At 39.0% G+C, this 21,990-nt stretch overlaps 1 protein-coding gene across 12 annotated transcripts in view; it reads right to left on the bottom strand.

The window, feature by feature from the left end:
• Positions 1-21,990, bottom strand: part of NTNG1 (netrin G1) — a 315,517-nt gene that overhangs the window by 235,183 nt on the left and 58,344 nt on the right. Inside the window, exon 1 of one of the 12 annotated variants that reach the window (XM_078072667.1) lies at positions 3,187-3,342. The exons of the other annotated variants lie outside the window; for them this stretch is intronic. The gene's annotated coding sequence lies outside the window, so the exon portion shown is untranslated. Of the gene's footprint in view, positions 1-3,186; positions 3,343-21,990 lie in introns of those variants that run through there. 12 annotated transcript variants of the gene reach the window in all.

A 21,990-nucleotide genomic window follows, 5' to 3' on the forward strand; every position in this document is an offset into this window, starting at 1 on the left:
AAAACTGTAAACCAAGGCTCACATTCTGGGGGGTTGCTCTCCCTGAAAAGGACTGCGGTCAAATGTTTGCAAAGACCTAAGGAACATATCTTCCAGAAAACTGATGTTTATATAGACCCTCACGTGCCCTGGTCACTGATTTCTAAAGCTGGTGATTTAGGATATCATTTCCAATGTAATGAATCTCAGTTTCCTGGATATTTAGACTGTTTCATCCTCTCTGCAGCATCACCACACAGAGAATTCATCAAGAGGATCGTGGAGCAAAGTCCCCTGAGAAGCAGCTATTTGGGAAGCTTCTGTGGTCAGACATTTGTTGGTCCCAAAAGATTTTACTAAATGGGATTTGATTCAGTTTTCCTGCCTGGAATGCTGCAGATATAAGTGCTCCCTACTGGATTACTGTCTGCTTTTTCTTCTGAGGTACTGCGTGGTATTTAACAGAAGCTGCACGATTACAGGGTGTTCATTTAATTATGCAGGAAGAATGAGAAATTAAACCTCATCTTAGTTCACATTTTACAACTGAGGAGAAATCTATAGTACTTAAAAGTATGGATGTTTATGTCAGATAGAATCCAGTTTGAGACCCACTTCTGCAAATCATTAGCTCTGAGACTATGGCTCAGTTTCTCATTTGTTGTATAATGGTCACTTCCCTTATAAGGCTATAGTGAGTAGTAAATGAAATAATGCATATTTACCAATTAGTATAGTATCCAGCAAATTGTAAATGTTTCATAAATGTTAGTGATTACTGCTCCAACTGCTACTATTACTTTCAGTCCATATACCCAGAGAATGCCTCTAAGAAGATTGTCCCAAGGGAAATACTAATTTGCCATTTAACTAGAACATAAGATTTAGATGGGATGAAAGTGGAAGATTTAGCAATTTCCTTTAGTGGCCCAAGATTCTGGATAAGAGCTTGACTTTGGAAATGGGTTCTTGGGGCATTTCTTGGATCAGCAGATATCACAAAGATATTTACATTCATCTGATCAGTCAAAGGCAGGTGAGAAGCCCCCATAAACAGGACAAAGGAAAATGGAGTGCAGATTAGAAAACAAATAAATCTTGCCTGTGTTCAGTGATAAATTCTGTGTGAAAATATGTAAATATACCAGTGCAAGCTTTTTGGGGGGTTAAGACAACATGGATTAAGGGTTCAAACATGACTTTGGAAGTAAACAGATCTGGGTTTGAATTCCAGCTAGATCATTTTACTAGCTGATAGCCCTTGAACAAGGTATATAACCTACATAAACCATATCTTACTCCTCCTGTGGGAATTAATTTAGATGCTAAAAGCAAATTAGCAGAGAGCATGGCATGAGGTAAGCAATCAATACGTGTTAGTGCTATTTTTCTATACAGGAAAATGTGACATTGGTATGTATCCAGGCATATAAAATCTTTCTATCCCAAAAAGTTCTCACACATGTCAAGATAAAATTGAGAATTTGTTTTTTAATCCTCAGTTACTCACACCGACATCTTCATTTCCGCAGGCATTGTTTCAATCATCTGAAAATATGTGGCGTACTTATTATGCGCTTAGTAGTGTATGGTGTAAGGACTCTAGGGGTATGACTGTCACAACCAAGCAAAGTTTTGATGAGTGCTTATGATATTTTTATTATGTTACAAGCCCTGTGCTAAGGACTTAAAAGCAGGCTTTGTTATTATCTCCATTATACAGATGAGGATGCTGAGAGCTGGCTAGATAAGGTAACTTGTCCAAAGTCACTCAAGTACTAAATGGCAGGTACTGGGATTCAGAAGAAGGTTTACATGTACCTCTCAATCCCTACTTTTAACCAATAGGTTATATAGTCCTCACTCTGCCAGAGCTTTCATTCTGGAGTGGTTAAGAGGCAGGTGCAGAGAATCAGGCATATAAAATGAAATGTAGGAAGTGTTAGCATGTGGGAAATACGGGTTGCCATGGGAGTACCCAGGAGAGACATGATCCAGACTTGGTGGATGATAAGCAGTCCGAGAAAGCTTCTTGCAAGAGGTGAGGTATCAACCAAGATGAACAATGAACAGGAGTTAGTGGTGAGGAGAAGGACATTCGGGGCTTATACAACTACATGAATAAAGGTTTGAGACACAAGAAAAAGCTCAGCAAGTTGTAGGAACTGAAATAAGTTTAGCACAGTTAGATCTTAGTGTGTGTGTGGGGGGTGGGGGTGTAGAGTCAGGGGAAGAGGAGAAGGAAAGGTGAGAGATGAGGCTGGAGAGCATAGTGGGAACCTGACGGACAGTATGCACAAGTTCAAGTGCACAGGGGTTCAAGAGAGTTCCAGGTGCCAGCCATGGGCCAGGTACTGTGCTGAGTATCAGGCACATGATTTGGATTTTACCTTCCACCTCCAGTCCTCATGCATCCTATGTTCTAACCAAATAAATTATATGCTCTGTATATTCCTCCCACGCTTTCTTTGTTCTAAATGTTCTCTCTACCTCAAAAGCCCTTTCCTTGCATTTTTGATAGGTAGACATTAGGCATACCTCGGAGCCCAGCACATGTGTCACCTTCACCACAGAGATACCCTGGATCCTTCCAGACAGTGGTGATCCACCTCTGCTGGAATCATCCATCACTTAACCTGTGCCTTTGTTAGGGCATGTATCAGTTTTGTTTTACAGGTTTTTGTTTGCTTGTTTGTTTTGAAAAGAACCTTTTCTCTTGCCCATAAGATTGTGGCCTTCCTGTGGGCTAGGACCCCAGGGTAATCCAGGATTCATCTATGGACCATCACAGCCCTGAACAGCCTTATCATAAAAGCTAATATATATTGAGCTCTTCTCATTCCTCTGAATTAATCCTCAATTAATCCTCACAATAGCCCTATGAAGTAGATGCTACAACCATCTCCATTTTACAGACAAGGTAACTGAGGCTTAGAGAAGGTAAGTGATTTGCTCAAGATTACATTGATAATAAGTGGAAGAATTTAATTAAGTTAAAAACGGATTAGAACAAAACAGATCAAAATGGTAACATAAATTGCCTCTTACTGGCAGAAGTAAGGGAAATATATGCTGTTTTTACTCATTCTCCATATTTTTCTCTTTTCTACAGAAGAAATATAGTTCCTGGTTATGAGTAAGAATACTATTAAAAAACTAAAAAAAATGCATAGTTATAATAATTATTTTATTTTATTCAGCACTTACCTTGTGCCAAGCATTGCTCTAAATCCTTTAAATCATTTAATGTTGGGGCGCCTAGGTGGCTCAGTTGGTTAAGCATCTGCCTTCGGCTCAGGTCACAATCCCAGGGTCTTGGGATCAAGCCCGCATTGGGCTCCCTGTTCAGCGGAGAGTCTGCTTCTCCCTCTCCCTCTGCCATTCCCCCCGCTTGTGCTCTCTCTCTCATATAAATAAAATCTTTAAAAAAATCATTTAGTGTTCACGACAATGCTAAGAGAGTCTGACAAGTGAGGACACGGAAGCTAAGAGGGTGGAGAACTTTGCCTAAGGTCATACAGCTGCCAAGTGGTGGGGCTAGGACTCAGGGGGAGTCTGACCACAAATACCATTCTTTCTACCTTTATGCCATGCATATGCACAAAACCCTGGATCATATATAAAGGATATATTTTAAATGGCAAGAAACATAAACATCTGTTAATCTAAATCAAGGTTTAAAATGTATGCAAAACTGTGAATGAATTTGGTCCTTTAATTCCCCCTTGCTACGGCTGGCATAAAATCACAGGCTGGCTCTTTTTAAAATGTTCCACTTTCAAAGGCAAAATTATTTGTCTACTAGCTTCTTCAAAGAATAATGATCAGAAAAAACATAAAGGCATAGAGTCAGACTGAGGCACGCATGACGGTTGAGAATCTTGAATACTGAGGTTATTTCTGACTCTGCCACAGGAATTTGTCCGCTACACCTAATTGGGTCCAAAATGTCACTGAGGAACTAGTCGTAGCTAATTTAGTAAGTGGCCCAGGAGGATAAACCAGGCAGGGTGAAGGGAAGGGAGGGCTTAGCACGTACTGAGCGAAGAATCTGTTTGGGGGAAATTTCCAAGTACGGCTTTAGGTACTACCTTCCACACATGCTCCGGCCTTAGTCTGTATTTCTGTCTGAGATGTAGCATGGCTGAAGCTTTATTGCCTATGGTTAGCCAAGTCTTAATATATGTCCTTTAACATGATTTCTTGTGGCTGTCTCTTTAGACAAGCTGTTGTGCTTTTCATAGCTTCCAGATGTTGGAGCCATGATGCAAAAAATTGAAACAAGTGTAATGGGCTTGATTGTGCAAAATCAGATCGATTCAAATTAATGAGCCCACTAAACATTAACAGTCAATGAGTTTACAAGAGATTAAAACTGAAAACAGCACTAACTACAGTATTTCATGACAGAATAAGGAATTTAACAGCTAAAATGAAAATATTTTATTTCACTTTTATCTACCAACAATTTTCAAATCACTCTGGAATATGTTCTGCTGTGAAGCTTGGCATTCACCACCATGGCTTTTAACAGCAGAATTTAAGGTAAAGGGGAGCATTGCCCTGGGGTGTTCCCAGTGGGCATTGCCTCTGAATGGGCACCTTCATTACCCATGTAACTCACTTCAAGTGAGTTAATACATGCGAAATGCCAAGCATGTAAGGGGCACAGAGCTGGTACTCAATATGCAATGTTTTCTTTCTCCTTTGCCCTATACCACAGAAGCTAAGAAGGCTTTTTCTGCTTTCTGTAGAAACTACTGGACACAAGCAAATATATTTCAGATTAAGTGGAATCATACGCAGCTGGAGTTTTCTTCTGTAAATTCTTGGGAAGGAGCTTGTTCGGGCTAAATCCAGAAGATTCAATGAATAATTCACTACTCAAAGCTCAATAATGTCAAGATTTTCTTTTAAGAAAACAAGACATGTCTATGGACTTTTCATACGTTCAGTGACATTGAATTAACAAGGAGAAAAGTGGCTTAACATTACTGTTCACATAACAAAATTAAATGAGCACAGATTTTAGAGCCAAAAGGATCTGAGTTTGAATCCAGATTTCAACACTTACTAGCTATGTGACCTTGAGTAAGTCCCTTAATCTTTCTGGGAGTCATTTTGAAAGGGATAATCCTTTCCTTGCAGTGTTGTTATGAGGATTCACGATAAAATTAATGCAAAGTTCTCTGACTTTGTATAGTCTCTGGCAAATAGTCAGCACTCATGAAGTGATATCACATTATCACAAAGAGTATTTAAAAATACTCCTTACTACTGACTTCATAACTAATAAAACAGCAATATCATAGATTTAAAATTTTTTAACAAAAAACGTGTGGGTTGGGGCACCTGGGTGGCTCAGTTGGTTGAGCGACTGCCTTCGGCTCAGGTCATGATCTCAGGGTCCTGGGATCGAGCCCCGCATTGGGCTCCCTGCTCCGCGGGAAGGCTGCTTCTCCCTCTCCCGCTCCCCCTGCTTGTGTTCCCTCTCTCGCTGTCTTTCTCTGTGTCAAATAAATAAATAAAATCTTTAAAAAATAAAACAAAACAAAAAAAAACGTGTGGGTTATGCCACCGCAATAGAGAACAAATGGGATTACTTGGTCTAAGGGTTTGACCAACCCATAAGCCTTCTAGTTCTCACATAATGCTTTCCTCCAGGAAAACAATAATATCTAGTGCTGATTTTCTACTTAGAGATTTATAAGTATTAAATATATTTTAATATATCTATAAAGAGATTTAAGTTCTTTTTGGAAATAAAGCTGAGGGAACCATTGATCAGAATTTGACATGGGTATAATTTCACTGCTGGGCTGCATTTTTCCAAATACATTTCTCCCCATAATCTGATGGGAAATTCAGTATTTCATTTTCTGAATATTGCCCAAATGAATTGTGGAAGTCCAGCAGAAGTGCCTCATTGTACTTTCATTAGACTTCTTTTCCTTTAGGCCATACAGGTACAATGAAAGAAGAAAGAAAATTAATTAAATTTATGGGCATGTTTATACCCTCCAGGTGTCATAAAATGTACTGGCTCAGACATTTTTCAAGTAATTAAGCAGACATCTCTGTGTTTCCTAATGAGTTGCTGCCCTTCCCTTTTTAATCTGGTGAGAGATCTCATCACCTGCCTTCTGTCAGCTGATGGGCTTATTCCCTGGACGAGCTCAGCCATCTCCTCACGCTGCAATGTGCCAATGGGACTCCATGGATATGGATATGAGATCCTCTTGTCCACAAAAATCTTTCCAAGGGTCAAGTAGTAATGGCACTGGGTGTGGTGGTTTAAAGATATTAAAATGAACAGGTTTGTCTCTTATAGGTATTATTAGAGCTGCTGGTTCAGATTATTTGAGAAATAATATGACTGAAATATGTTCATATATTCAAATATATATACCTATACATGCTCAGAAATGTCTTCTCTGTGATATGTATTGCATATTTTATATATGTATATATGATAAGAGAGTGACTACTAATTCAGTCTGGGGCTTAGATGAGACAAAATTTAAACTTCAACTTAGAGGATGTATTCATGGAATTTGGACAAAGTAGGAGTGGGACAGGATTCCAGCAGAGGTCAAGACCACATATAACTGGTTTATATGATGCTTTTGCCACTCACCCAGCACTTTTCCAGACACCAGAGATCTTTCAGAAGCACTAGGTTCAGTAGACTATGCAAACTAACATATGTAAAATAATTAAGACTCTAAATGATAGAGAATATGTTTAAGTGATTGCATTGCATAGTAACAGTGGAGTATAAGTGGATGTTTGGAAAAGATACACAAAGGCTACAGAACAGAGTATAGTCCAAAGGAAGGAGGATGAGCTGAGCTAAGCCACCGGATAAACAGAAATGGGAGAGGGCATTCCAGAATAGAGAGCATTGTGAATTTAGCATCTTCAGGGGCATGGAAGGTACTGCTCTCCCTAGAGCAGAGTATGGCATGGGAAGCAGCTACAAACAAGATTAGGGAGGCACATGGGGCCAAATTAAAATGGAAGGCTTAAGAGTCAGGAAGAGAGGTTAGAATTTGAACCTTTTGTGTGGATTCCTTGGCAGTGACATATAATCAATTCTTTTTTTAAAAACTCACTTGAAGAAATCTTAAAGATCAACTAATCTAAACCTATCCTCCCTGCACAACCTTTTCACAGATGAAGAACTATATTGAAAATAGTATTTTATTAAGATTCATCTGGCAGTGACATAAGGGTAGCTTAAGTTCCTGGGCACTCCAAGTGAATGCCTCATCCTCCTCCAGACCTTGTCTGCCTCCTGCATTCCCCATCTTAGCCGAGGGGCGCCTCCACCCCTGTCCCTTACCTGCCCACATCTACACAGTAACCCCATCCTGGAAGTTTTATCTCTTTATTCCCTCTTATAGCCACCCCTTTCCCTGTCCCCAGAGCCACTACCCTAATCCAGGGCTTTGTCATTTCTGACTCAAGTGCCCCAAGAGATGTTTACCTTTTCTCCTTGCCTTTGGTTTTGCCCCACTCCCGATCATTCTCCAGATGACTGTGAGTGAAACAAGATTAGGGTGCCCAAGTCATATTTCTTTTGTTAAAATATATTTTTTAGTAAAAACTGTACATATTGAACGTGTACAAAATGATGATTTGATATGCATACCCATAGTGAAATGATTATTATAGTCAAACTAATTAACAGGTCATCTGTTCACACAGTTACTATTTTTCGTGTAATGAGTGTTCCTGAAATCCACTCTTAGCGTATTTCTAGTGTTCAGTAGGGTATTATTAAGTATGGGCATCAAACCATCATTCTAAAATGCATTATTTTATTATGGTCTTCAGAGTAAAACTCCAAACTCCTGTGCTTGACTACTTCTCTCACATCCTCTCAACCGATTTCCCTTCCCCATCAGAAACGTCCCCACTGTTCCTGTTTACATTATTACTGCAGCCTTTGCTCAAAGTGCTTCTCCTTCCTGGCATGCTCCTCTCCTCCTCCTTTGACATGAAACTCTGGCATCATCTCCTTTAGAAAATATTTAAATCACACCTCTTTTAGTTGCAATTGATTAAAATCCTAACCTATCCAACTTAAAAGCTCAACCAAATGAAACAGAAAAGAAGGATGTATTAACAGAGGGGACCACCATGGAGCAGGGCTCAGGCATGGCCCAGTTGGATGACTCACCTCTCGTCAGATCCCTCTCTGGACCCTGGACTCCTGCCCCGTCTCCCAATATAATGGCTTCATTCCTTGCTCCTACAGACAGGCTTTCTTCATGTGGTAGCAACATGGTTGCAAGCGAGTGCTTCTTGATCAGAGAGAAAAGAGAACTCTAAGGAAAGTTCCAGGGAAATGTCTTCAGTTGGTCCACCTTAGGTCATATGTCTATTCCTGGGCCTATTACTGTGGGAAGTGGGATGGGGTGCACTAATTGGCTCAACCAAGGTCACAGGCTGTCACCAGGAGAAGGTGATGAACGAATAAGTACTGAGCCAAGGAGAAACAAGAGTCAACACAAGCAGACCTTTTTAACTGTCCAGGTTGAGTCACCCCCACAGATGCTCCATTCCCACCTTTTACATTCTGCCATAAGTCACCATTACATCATGATGGGCTTCCTTTTCTGCCTCCCTCAAGGATATACTCTGAGGCATATCCACATGACTGCAGTGCTTGGCATAGAGTAGTCTCTTGAAGAACATTTACTGAACGGACCCCAAAAATGTCAAAATTTGTGACCCACCAAAAGTGAATGGGTTAATTAGCACATAGTGGTAATCAAAGCAGTAGGTAAGGTTTCAAAGGGGACAGGCCAGCATAGGGGCTTGAGGACCTGGGGTTAATGCCACGAGGGTATTTGCAGTTGAACAGAGTGAGGAGAAACAGAATGCAGCAAAGAATAAACGGCAAGCAGAAGGTTAACAGAAGAGTTTGTGATAGCAAAAAGCAGCTTACAAACACAAAATGTAAAATTTTAGCTTTATTTGTTTGGATCCTGAATAACTGGGAATGTTTTCTGTTTTCGTTAAGTAGTTGTATTTATCAGCTAGAACAAGAATCTCACAAATACATGCTGTGGCATGTGGGCGGGGGTATGGGGGTGGTAGTGGTGCTGGAGTCCCGGAAAAAACCGGCAGAAGCTGCGAGCCTTGCGGAGGGCAGGCAGTCTGTCGGACGAACCGGAGGGTAAGCCCCCACCCAAGCCCATCTGCCCGAGAGACTAAAGCACCTTCTAGGAGGGAGATGAATGGCCCAAGGGAAGGGGACATAAAGCAGACAAGCCTAACCCAGGAAGAAAGCCTGAGTGGAAGGGGGAGAAGGATCTGAGTGCCCCTAGTGCTGGTCACTTCTATGCCTCAGAGCCAGCTCTCTGGGAATAGAGGTAGGGACAACAAGTGGAAAAATGAGAGTTCCCTTGCTGTGTTGCTTGGGGACATATATGGTAAAGGTTAACACTGAAGTGAGCAAAGAAGCCTTCCCCCAACTTCTGCATGCGTCAGAGTCTGACCTTAATGCTTTGAGGTCTCTAGAGAACACACAATTCTTTCTCATCTTCAGGATGTCAGCATCAGCTCTGTCTGTCCCCCCACAAGATGAGGAGGTGGGCAGTGGGGTGCCCCGCAGAAACCATTCTCCTGTGGACACCAGAAGCAACGGCAGCCCAGTCACGGGAACCAGCATTGTAACTCTCGATGCTCTTGTCACTTTGTCTTCAGTAGGCAAAAAGTTTTGAACCATCCTGACTATTTAAAAAAATTAAAGGGGCGCCTGGATGGCTCAGTCGTTAAGCGTCTGCCTTAGGTTCAGGTCATGATCCCAGGGTCCTGGGATCGAGCCCCGCATCGGGCTCCCTGCTCAGCGGGAAGCCTGCTTCTCCCTCTCCCACTCCCCCTGCTTGTGTTCCCTCTCTTGCTGTCTCTGTCAAATAAATAAATAAAATCTTAAAAAAAAATTAAAACAGCTAACATTTATACCCCAGATACTAAGCATATGTACAGTTTCTCCATGGAAGAGTCCATTTTTGTCCTTAATTTCTGAAGCGGAAGTTGATGAAAAAGCGGAACGAAGAGATTCTTAAAAATACATAAAGAAGTGCATGATGAGATCTCACACTAAGCACCATAAAAAATTTGGCTTTGCACCATCTCCTTCACAGTTCTAGTATTCTTCCTTTAGAAGGTGGTTATTGCCAATGTGAAAGTCATTTCTTCGGCATGCATATCAACTGCATAAAGTATCTGGTTCCATAGAGGAATTTTTCAGAGATACAGGAGGAAAACGGGAAAGTGTTTGAAGCAAAATGAAATCTCTAGGTAACATAGTTACTGCTAGGAAGAGTGTCTCTTCAGGTGGAGGCCACGGAACCACTATTATAGAGGATAATAAAGCTGTGTCAGACAGAGAAGAGGATTTCTTTCATAAAGCCCATACTGACACTTATGATTGGCCAGGACACATGAGAAATTAGGAACCAAGTAATTGGATGTTTTCATCTCTAAAACATGCTCCATACCACTTTTGAAAAAAAATGTCAGTGAAAAAAAATTTTTTTTCTGGAAAATTATAAGGCAGAAATCTCTCAAGATCAAATTTCCAAGTGGCCTCCGTGTTCATATGCTTAAAGTGCTATATATCAGCTTCTGCCCATCCAGTTGCACCAGAAAGATGGGAGAACAGAGCCAAGGACTTTTATTTAAGGAAGGCTCATCTGAAGTCAGCACTTAAGCTAGGCTGGTACATAATCTAAAAGCTCCCTGAGTAAAGGACTTACCTCTGATTCACTCATATGATCTCCTGCAACCCAATACAGAGTAGGCGCTGAACAAATATTTATTAAGATTTTTAAAAATGCTTAAAATCCAAAACTTATATACTTGATTCTCCAGGAATAATGCTTGAGATGGTTACCACGTGCAACTTCAGGTCCAGAAGCTGAAAGCCCCATATTCATTCCCTTAAGGAGGCATCCATGTAACACCTCATGAAAAGCACATTAGGAAAAAAAAAACTCTGCAGCAGATTTTGAAGCAAAGGTGAATGATATGAGCCCCGCCTAGACAGAATTCACAGTCTAACTAGGGAGACACACTTGATTAAAAGTTCATCATAATAAATGGTACCTTCAAATACTCAGAAAACATAAAATGCTCAATTTTATTACCCATCAGGGAATGGAAAATTAAAACTACAGCAAAATATCTAGATATGCTCTAGCATATAATCTAGATATATTCTAAAATAGCAAAAGTGAAAAAATTGTGAGATATTGAATGTTGGTATGGATAAGGAGCACCCAGAATTCTCATGCATTGCTGGGTGGGGCGTGGGGGGTCCAACATGAGGGATGATAGGTATGGCCACTTCAGAAAACTACTTGTCAGTGTCTAGGAAAGCCAGAAGTAAGAATAAGTTATGAACCAGCAATTACGCTCCTAGGTATACACCTAAGAGAAACACATATACATGTTCACCAAAAATATATGTACTAGAAAGTTCCAACAGCCCTGGAAAACTACCCAACTCCACATTCACTGTAGAATGGACAAATAAATTGTCATATAATCACAAAACGAGCAATGAAAATGAACAATATACATACATTAAGGCAGATAAATCTAAAACACATAATGTTAAACCAAACAAGTCAGACATGAAAGTACACATATTGTAGGGTTCCATTTATATGAAGTTCCAAACTAGCCAAACTAGTTTATGTTATAAGAAGTCAGGACAGTAGTTATCTTTTGGGACTGGGGGCAGGTGCTCAAAGTGTAAAAGGTAATTGAATGGGGCATGAAAGGTATTCTGGGCACAGTGATAATGTTCTGTTTCTTCATCTGGGTGGTAGTTGTATAGATGACTTTCTGTTTGTAAAAATTCATTGTTCTGTATATGATTTGTGCACATTTCTGTATATATATTAGACTGATAAAACAGCTTAGCAAAAAGCCTGCTTTATACACTGCAAGAGAATTTTAAAGAAAGTATTCAGGATTTGTGGTCAAGGGGGCATTATAATTTCACACTTTGAGGCTCAGCATTCCAGTCCAAACACTGAACAATAACAGATACATTATAAAAATTACTATAAAATTTTTAAATAAGAATGACCAACTTGTGGTTTTAGCTCTCACATGTAAAGAGCTTAGAAGTCATTACTCCCATGTTTACAAAAGGAAAAACCGAATAAATTAAAAACTTTTGACTTTTCTTGGATCTATCAGAGAACTGTGATTGCATGGGAAACCACCATGCTGAAATTTCAGGAGACAGTCATATCCAGAGAGACGCTGCTTAGATCCACATACCTGGGGCAGAAGCCCCTGAAGCCATAAGCTTATAGGAACACAAAAAAGGGACTGTTGATGGATTGCTGGAGGCTGAGTGTGACTAGCATAAGAGTGAGACACTTCTGGGGACCCGAGCCTTAGTGGGGTCCCCACACTTCCATAAGCTTTATTTCCAGGAATCCCACCAGGTTCTCATTCCAAAGATTCCCTCTGACGCTGGTAGGGGAAGGGAAGATAGTCTATGTGCAATGTGCCCAGAGCCTCCTCCATAGAAGATTTAATGTTCAGGAAAAGACTGTCAGGGCATTACTCCAGCTGGAGGAAGGGCATTGCCCCCACTGCAGCCCCCTCTAAACTTCCTAGCTCACCTAAAAGAGGAAAAAACATAGTCAATAGGGGCAAGGGCTTTGAGAAATAGGGATGCAGCCAGGAATGGAGCAAGAGGTGGGGGTGGGGAAAAGCTAGGCCATGAGAAAAACACTTCTGAAGGTCACAACCTGAAAAGACATGTCCACTGAAAGAAAGATTTAATCAGAAGATCCTAGAACTCCCTCTTCCTGACACCTTACCATCATAATAGCGCTGCTGGATAAAAACAGTGAATCATAGTTGAAAGAGCTCCAAGATTCATTTTCTTTCTGAGAAGGAGTAGTTAGGGAAGCCCAAAATCAAGAAGGGAAACAAAAATAAGAATACTAAAGAAACTTGAAGCCTCTGTACCTACTCCTACAGCAAACATTAAATACAGCTCAAGTCCTAGCCAGATTAATATAAATACTCACACTAAAGGCCTTTTTACCTCAGTTCTTATTACCCAGTGCACCAAATCTGACTTTTAACAAAAAAACACAAGGCATACCAACAGGCAAGGCAAAACACAGTCTGAACAGACAAAAGAAGCATCAGAATCAGATTCAGATACGACGGAATTATCAGGCAGAGAATTCAAATAACTATGATTAATATGTTAAGGGCTCTAATAGAACAAGCAGACAACATGCAAAAATAGGCAATGTAAGCAGAGAGAGTAAACTCTAAGAAAGAAGAAAATAGAAATGCTAGATATTCTGAAACCACCATACAGGTATCCTAGAATTCAAAAATTAAGAAAGTAAATGGTTGATTCTAGGGTTGGGGTAGGAAGTATACAAGCTGAGCCTAGGGCATCTTGTAGTGGCAGCAAGTAAAGAAATGCTAAAACACACACACACACGCACACACAGATGGGTGTACGTCAAAGGGACCCAGGAGCCAACTGAAAGAGCTCCCAATGGTCAAACTTGTAACAATTTATATAAATACTTTACCCTCAAGGAAGTGGAAGGAGCTCCTGGTCTGTAAGTATGGGCTATGCACAGTAACTTTCTCCCAAAGAGTACAGTATAAAAGAGGGATCAAAGAACAACTTTATAGTACAAAAGTCTGACAAACACTACTTCAGCCAGGTGCTCAAGGTTAACCATAGCAGGGATAAGTCACGCTCATAGTATGTAGCCTTGATATGATGTGATCAGAATGGTTCTTTATCTCTGTGGTCTTCCTACCAAAAATACATAACCCCAGTCTAAGAATGAGAAAAACATCAGGCAAATCCTAACTGAGAAACAGTCTACAAAACACCTTAGCAGTCATTCCTCAAACTGTCAAGGTCATCAAACACAAGGGAAGTTTGAGAAACTGTCACAGCCAAGAGGACCTTACAGAGACATGACAACTAATGTAATGTGGTATCCTGGATGGGATCCTGGAACTAAAAAAGGACATTTGGTAAAAACTTCAAAAAATCTGAATAAATTATGAACTTTAGTTAATAATTATACATCAATATTGCTTCATTCGTAGTGAGGAACTTCTCTATTAATTTGAGATGTTAAGAATAATGGAAACTGGATACAGATATATAGAAACTACCCTCTTTACAGTTTTTCTGTAAATCTATAACTATTCTTCTAAAACCAAAAGTTTACTTTAAAAAACGGAAAGAAAAATCACGGTGATAGACAGAAAGGAAAAGAAGAAAAGGGAGAGAGCACAAAAAAAAAAAAAAAAAAAAAAAAAAAAGACATGGCTGAGCTCCCAAATAAGGTAAACCACTGGGGTCAGAAACGAAAGAAACATGAAGAGTAAATGGGGGCGAATCTGAAAGTTTACTGGGTTTCAAGTCTGGAAACCAGCAAATGTAACTGGGTAGGTAGCTCTTGTACAGTAGCTGGAATTAAAACTGCCCATACAAAACAAGAAACTATAGACAACCATGGCTCTCTCCAGCTTGAAAGGTGGCTCAAGAATAAAAGTGGGTGTTTCTGTGAAGCTGAAGACCTAAGGAGTCAGGACGAAGCAAGCACAGCACAATCCCTGGGCAGAGCTGCTTTTGGCTCAGTGGCTCCTCCTGCCGTATCTTCAGTATCATCTGGAGACACTGACCCGAAAGCCTAGGTCTCAACTGGTAGAGCGGTGAAATTTAGTGGAGTATCCCAAAACCAAGATGAGCGTGTACAGAGATTCTGGGAGAGTGGGTAGGAGGCAGCAAAACAGTCAGATTCAAGAAAAGGTCATGTTTCCATTATTAATTGCTGTGTAACACAGTACTCTAAAACTCTGGCTTAAACCAACTGATATTTTATTACATCTCATAATTTTGGGGTCAGGAATTTGAGCAGGCCTCAGCTGGGCGATTTTTCTGCTCTACCTGGTGTCAATTACGGTCACTTGATGGTATTCCGATGGTGGCTAAGGAAATAAGAGGGGCAGAGAAAAATTTGTTCACATGCCTGATTCATTAGGAGGGACAGATGGAAGACCAGGGTACCCTTGACTCTTCTCCCTTGACTCCCATGTAGTCTCAGGGCCTTTCCACAGTCATTTGTATGGTAGTTGGACTTTTTACCTAAAGGCTCAGGGCCATCAAAGAGATAGGAAGTCCCCAGAAACTGGCTCAATATCACCCCCATTGCATCTTTGTCAAAATAGTTACAGATCCCACCAAATTAAGGAAGAGATATAGATCTACCACTCGGTGAAAGTAGTGTCAAGTAATTTGTGACCATCTTTAATTCACCATCACCCTCAGTCCAAAACTCTAAAACAAGTGATGACAATTAATGCTAAAAATTCCAACCAAATAAATCAACAAGTGGGATATAAAGTGTGTTCCAGATGAAAGCAATAAGAACATATGATAATTTCAACATAAAAATGTTTAGGATTTTAAAAAAGATACAGGAAAATAGCATCAATAAAAAGAAAACTGTATCACAAAATACAAACAAAGTAGCTAAGAAGAGTAAGTAGACTAGAACTCTTGAATATCAACAACAGAGATACTGAATTTTGTAAATACAAAGCCTGTTTATTTTTTAATTTTTAAAAATTTTTAAGTAATCTCTACACCCAACGTGGGGCTCAAAGTCACAACACAAGATCAAGAGTCACATGCTCTACCAACTGAGCCAGCCAGACGCCCCTAAGGCTTGTTTAGTAGAATAAACTTTAGATAGTCAATGATAAGAATTAGTGAACTGAAACATGGTATTGAGAAATTCACCCAAAATGCAATGCAGGAAGATAAAAATATTTTAAAAAAATATATGAAAACGCAGTTAAGAGACATAGATCAGTCGAGACTCTCAAGTCTACTTCAAAAAAGAATTCAAAGCATAGAATAAAAAGAATGGATAAAAATTTCCAAAACTGAACAAAAGCAAATACTGAAAGTATATAGCAAAGGCCAAGCTGAAAAATTAAAAATAAAACTATATAAAATATATAAACATATATAACTATAACTATATATATAATTATATATATATTTCATAGAAAAAAATTGATTATCTAAAAAAACCCCTCAATATTGATAAAATTTGAAGTAAAATTGTATTAGTAGGTATCAAGAAACAATAGAAAATATTCTTTAAAGATGGATGGAAAGTAACCGTCAATCTGGAATTCTCTCTCTGGGTCTATGGCTATTCTAAAGAAATAGGGGGAGAAAAAGACTTATTCAGACTAAGGAAAATTAGTACTCATAGATCCTTACTGAAAGAATGATTAAGGAATGCATTTCAGTTTTAAAAAGTAGTAAATGCAGTGGGATAGAATGATGCAAAAACGAATATGAGTAATCAAAGGAATTGGCAAACTCTTGCTAAATTTAATTATCTGCAAAAACAAAGAAATATTACTATGTTTTAAACTGTAGAATCAAAATTCTAGACAAGGGTAGCAAAAAAAAAAAAAAAAAGAGGGATATGGAGGGTCAGGGTGTAAGGATCTAAGATCTTTTTCATTTAAAAATAGTAGACATGTTGAATAATTTTAAATTTGTATTGAAATGTTTGCAGTTAAGATACATTTAATGTATCTTCACATGCCTTCACAAAAGGCATTATTTTAAGTGAAAGAAGCCAATCTCAAAATATTACATGCTGTATGATTCTATTTATATGAAAAAGGGAAAACATTTGAGACAGAAAACAGATTTGTCACCTTAGACTGTGATAGGAAGGGGTCATAGAGGAAAGACAACTGATTTTTGAAATGAGAAATCAAGCCCTCCTTCACATCCACAAGTTATGTGAAGAAGCAGAGGACTACTGGAACAAGAGGCAAGCAGTGGCCCTAAAATCTTTTAACCTTAAAAAGGCTTTGAAAAGTTTCCTCATCAAAGAGTCTTAAAAAGACCGTGAAACAAAAGAATCTTCAAAGGGCTGGGCAAGAAAGAATGGAGAATGATGTGGTCAGAACTCTCCCCTGGAAACACCTTCCCCTAATGTACTGATGGGAATCCTCACGAAATAATCCTCGTGAAAGTACCCTCAGAAAAAAACTGAAGACACAGTAAGATGGTGCATAGTGTCCTGACTCAACCACACAGCACATGATTAGAGGATACGCTACCGAGGATTACCAGATTTTGAAATATGCTATTTTGAAAATGGAGATTGCTGAGTTTTTTTAAAAAAGATTTTATTTATTTATTTGACAGAGAGAGATAGCGAGAGAGGGAACACAAGCAGGGGCAGAAGGAGAGGGAGAAGCAGACTCCCCACTGAGCAGGGAGCCCGATGCGGGGGCTCAATCCCAGGACCCTGAGATCATGACCTGAGCAGAAGGCAGACGTCCAACGACTGAGCCACCCAGGCGCCCCTATCTTTGTCACTCTTGCACTTACCTAGCACACAGCGGATTAAAGAAAAAAATGTTAAAAAAACTGTCTATTGAACGAGCGAATGAATGAATGAGTGCATGCATGAATGAGTTAGCTAACAAAGGAGCCACACTAATGTGTCAGTCAGAGACAGCAGTGAAAGAAAGAAATGGGTACAGTGCCTGAGAACCCGACATGGTACTAGAGTATGTATCTAACTAAAAAAGGAAAGGATCATATGACTTACCATGTCAAGTACTTCTAACAGGTTGATGGAAGACCCCATCATTCCACCAGGATCAAAGAGAAGCTAGCTCTGAAAGACTCTGAATAGAAGTACCATCATTTCACAAAGACCAAACACACAAATCCTGGTCCAGAAGGTTATTGATTGATAAAATGTATTATCACAAAGATATTGAGTAAGCAGAGAGCGTTTGTTTTGAAAAGCGATAATGGATTTCATAAAGATATTCCATTACGGCTTCACTGAAATAGTCACTTCACTTCACGAGGGCCAGAGTTGGGACTCTGAATTAATTATGGTAATTTTGAAGTATCTGTGCAAGAGGAAGACTGTGTGTATGAATAAGTAAGTGTCTCTTAGTAACATTTTCTGATGAATAAATCAGTTTAAAATTGGAAATCTGTGTCCTCTGGTAATTTGTTCTAAGCCTTCTTTCCTGTGAGATCCCTTTTCAAAATTAACACACCTAGAAGACATTCATTAAACATTTGTGGAATGGATGAATTTTGATGTGACATTGAGATAATACTTTTAGCATCACTATAAAGTAATACCCAGTGCATATTTCTCATAAGCAGATGTTTTGCAATGATTATAGGACTGCAATGAAATTGAATCCTTGGGTAGAAGTTACAAACATGCAGGTTTGCAGTGAGTTAGGGTTGCACTTCACATATTCAAAAGTCTCACCTTTGTTTGAAAAAAAATGACATAAACACAACATGCATAATGTATGCCAAACTATGGAACTAGGAGCAGTTCAAAAAAGAGACAATAAAATTGGTGAAGAGGACAATATTCTGCTACATGAGAATATATAAAAGACTTCATCAAAAAGGCTAGGGATATACCTGTGTAATAAAATGATATAGAGAGAGTAAATATGGAATTATTAAGAAAATCCTGGAATCCTAAAATGAGGGTACACCCTTTGAATTTTGAAAGAGTTTATTTTAGCACCACACCAAGGGTATTGTTCAACTTTTCAAAGTGGAAAACAATTTCTATAACTCGTTGACTGGATAATAGTGATAAAAAATATCAACTAATTTCAGCAGGATTTAAAAGATAAATTCATGTACAGGAGATCCATAGGAAGCATATAACCTTTTGCTATCATATTCCTAATATCTTTAAGTTAAAGTCAGTTGTTCCCAGAATAGAGCCCATTGCTCCATTAATGAGGACAGAATAAAGGTTAAACACACCATGAGCCAACTTAATGGTAGACTTGGAAAGCCGGTGTGTGATATCATCAAGTCAAACAATTTTAGAGCTTAATGCCCTATGAGACCACAGTATAATGTTCTCATTTTACATAATGAGAAAACTGAGGCCCAAAGAGATTAAGTATCTTGCCTGAGGTCATACAACTAACCAAAGGCAGAGACCTGTCAGAATTAGACTCTTTTGAGTTTCCAGTTCTAAGTTCTTCCTATTATGTGTGACTCTCCCAAATGAATACGAAGGGGGGAAAAAAAAGCAAACAAGTATTGGACATTAAGGCATATGTTATTTCTGTCCTCTAAATATGGGCATTGAAATCTTTCATTTCATGATATAGTTTTATTTAATTTCTGTATAACCAGATTAGAGTTTGGGAATCAGGAATCTAGTTTTAACTCTTTATTATGGAAAATTTCAAGCATAGATAAAAACAGATAAAATAGTATAATGAAAGTTCCATGTACCCATCATCCACCTTCAAAAATGATCTCATGGCCAATCTTGTTTTAGCTATTTCCTACCCAGTCCTGCCTCTTCTCACAGTATAACTTTGGAGCAAATCCAAGAGCACATTCATATATATCAGCATGTTTCTCTAAATGTAACTACAGAATTTCTAATAATTCTTTAACATCACTTTAAAGCTAATGTTCAAATTTCCACTTGTTTCATAGATGTCATTTTTAGAATTTGTTTTGAACCAAGAATAATTTAAATTTTACTAAGTTACTGAAAACAAAGAATCACTGAATAAGTTGTAGTTACGAGAATCAGAATAGAATCTACCTTTGATAACCATAGTGTCTCACTGCACCTTGAAGAATAGGGAAAACGTGTATTATAAGCGTCTGGGAATAAGGTCATTATTTTTGTATAATCACATTCAGTGATCCAATTTAATGCATAGAAGAGGATTTTAATAGAGATGAGTATATGATTAAAAATGCAGTGGCCAAATTGATGGCAATGTTTACGCACTATGGTGCACCAAATTATCAATTATGTCCATATATCCAAATGATCCCGGGCAAGGTGCCATGCAGAGAAAATGAAACGGATCCCACCCTGTCACTGCATGCAAGTGTATTCTAACAAGTCATGGCAGGGATTAGTTAGGGTACACTGCAGGAGAAACTCCGCGGGAGAAAAGCCGCTGAAGTTGGAATCAGGGGGCTGAAATTCCAGCCTGGGCTCAGCCAGGATGTAGTTGTGTGCAAATCTGAGTTGAATTCCCTGGGGGTCAGGCTTCTTAACGGCTATAAATAGGAGCAGCAAAGGTGACCTCTACAGTCTCTTCCATGTATAATAGCTGACGACTTTAAGTATCATCGACTTATTCCTATATATTATGCTGAACTTCAAGGATACCATCACATTATTAAATAGAATGTTGAAAAGTCACTTCATCTATCACATAGTTTCTGAAGAACAAAATCCCATAGTGGTGACTAACTATTACGATTTCTCATTAGATGGTTTAATGGTGGGGAGTCTATGACTATGCAATTTGCTGAGGCCCAGGGTATCATTTGGGAGTAGCAGTAAGCAAGCAGGTCAGCATCGCTGACCTCTGTAGCTAAGGGCTGCAGAAGGAATTCCATCATATTTCCTTTATCACACATCTATGGGTGTCACACAGATATACTTGCGCCCCCTACAGGTTTGCCAGATTTAGCAAATGAAAATACAGCATGCTCAGGTAAATTTAAGTTTCAGATAAACAAAGAATAATTTCATACTAAAATTTTATATACTAAAAACACTTTATACTAAAAATACCCATTGTTTGCATGGAATTCAAATTTAACTAGATGTTCTGTATTTTACCTGGCAACCCTAACCCCCTGACCCATGCAACTTGGGAGGATTTACCTTCCTTTTACAGGTGAGGAGATGGAGGCTTAAGAAAACTATCCATTAATACAGAAAAAATAAAGGGTGGCAATGGAATTCAAATCCAGATCTGTCTAACTCTAAAACACATGCGTTTTTCAGTACATTTTCATTGTTCCCTAAGCACCTATGGAAAACAATTTAAATTTTCTGAAAATATGCAAAGAAACTTCAACAAATTCAAATGTAAGAAGACCACAGCTTGCATAAGGGCTAAGTCTCAAAGTCTGTAAGGCAGCTATTGAGAATCTGGAAGGCATGTTTCCCACAGAAACTCTGCCAAATGGTTATTAGTTTCCAGGTCAACCCATAAAAGTCTGTGTAACCCATATTCTAGCTGAATCACCACAGATATTCTTAATTAAAAATATAGTAGAAGCCCAGTATGTTGCCATATTAATAATTAATAAATGTGAATTAACAGGAAATATATTCTTACTTATTTTTAATAGTGATGTAGGAGGTAAAGTAAGTCATATTGAGACAGAGGAGAAGGTAATGGAAATATTACAGAGATTTGACAGGGTCTTCTAGAAATTTTTAAACACACTGCAGATGGACGCTGTTGGTGTACTGTGTCAATGTCACTTTTCAACACTTCAGATTTTCTTTTCTTGGATACAGATGTTGACTTGCATATATGGACTGTAACTGGGGCTGTCTCTTGACTCAGATGAAAAGATACGAGAGGAAGAGAGAAAGAAAGAATAAGAAAGCTGACAAGTATTCCCTCATGTGCCTGAATTAACTGGAAAGAGTTTTAGAAGAAAAGGGCAGACTGATACATATTTGTATTTCTGTAAGGAGGCTTTGATTTAAGATGTAATTAACTAAGGAATGATAAAGAAAAACTAGGACATTGTTGTGAATGCCACAGGGGAAGAGATTTCAAATCAGAGTATTCCTTGCACTGGTCACCAGTGGACATCATCATCCAAGAATATTCAGTTATTGTCCCAAGCAGGCTTAGAGAAGCTCAGAGTACCACAGGAACAGAGGGTAGGGCTGGGGGTGCATGACAAGATGAGGGGACTAACCATCCCAGAGGAGTGACATTCAGCCTGAGTTCTGAAGAATGATAGCAATGAGCTCAGAAGAGAGGACTTCTGGGCAAAGGAAGAAGTGTTTGCAAAGGCACAAAGACCAGAATGCATGATCCACTGACAACTTAAAGCAGTTTGGTATCCCTGGAAGTGATGTGTAAGAA

This window comes from Halichoerus grypus, chromosome 5 (genome assembly GCF_964656455.1).
Source record: "Halichoerus grypus chromosome 5, mHalGry1.hap1.1, whole genome shotgun sequence".
Classification (NCBI taxonomy): Eukaryota; Metazoa; Chordata; class Mammalia; order Carnivora; family Phocidae; genus Halichoerus; species Halichoerus grypus.